This window comes from Penaeus monodon, chromosome 22, assembly GCF_015228065.2.
Source record: "Penaeus monodon isolate SGIC_2016 chromosome 22, NSTDA_Pmon_1, whole genome shotgun sequence".
In the NCBI taxonomy this organism is placed as follows: domain Eukaryota; kingdom Metazoa; phylum Arthropoda; class Malacostraca; order Decapoda; family Penaeidae; genus Penaeus; species Penaeus monodon.
The window spans coordinates 3,145,262-3,145,560 of record NC_051407.1 but is presented as its reverse complement, the minus strand read 5'-3'; the positions used below and the strand labels follow the sequence as shown (position 1 = coordinate 3,145,560).

Genomic DNA, 299 nt, shown 5'->3' with positions numbered 1-299 from the left:
AACATCTTTTTTTGTGTGTGTGTGTGTGATGACTGGCTGAATGCAACACATCTGAATTGCATTTCAAATCACCATCATCACAAACTTATCAATCTGTTATCTATAATCACCAACCTCTCACCTACATCTTTGCCTCAATAAAAAAATAGAAAACAAAAAAATATCGGTTTAGTCTTCCCTAGAGCCCTAACTCTGAGATCCTGAATCTCTTTAAGTCAACCCCATATTCACCAAATGCCAAATTGATATGTTTAATGGTTTGGCATACACAGTGAACAACTATAGATCTTAAATCTCTT

At 34.8% G+C, this 299-nt stretch overlaps 1 protein-coding gene across 1 annotated transcript in view; it reads right to left on the bottom strand.

Moving 5' to 3' along the window:
• LOC119586826 (microtubule-associated serine/threonine-protein kinase 3-like) overlaps nucleotides 1–299 on the bottom strand; it is a gene marked incomplete at its 5' end in the record, with an annotated part of 55,250 nt that overhangs the window by 41,798 nt on the left and 13,153 nt on the right.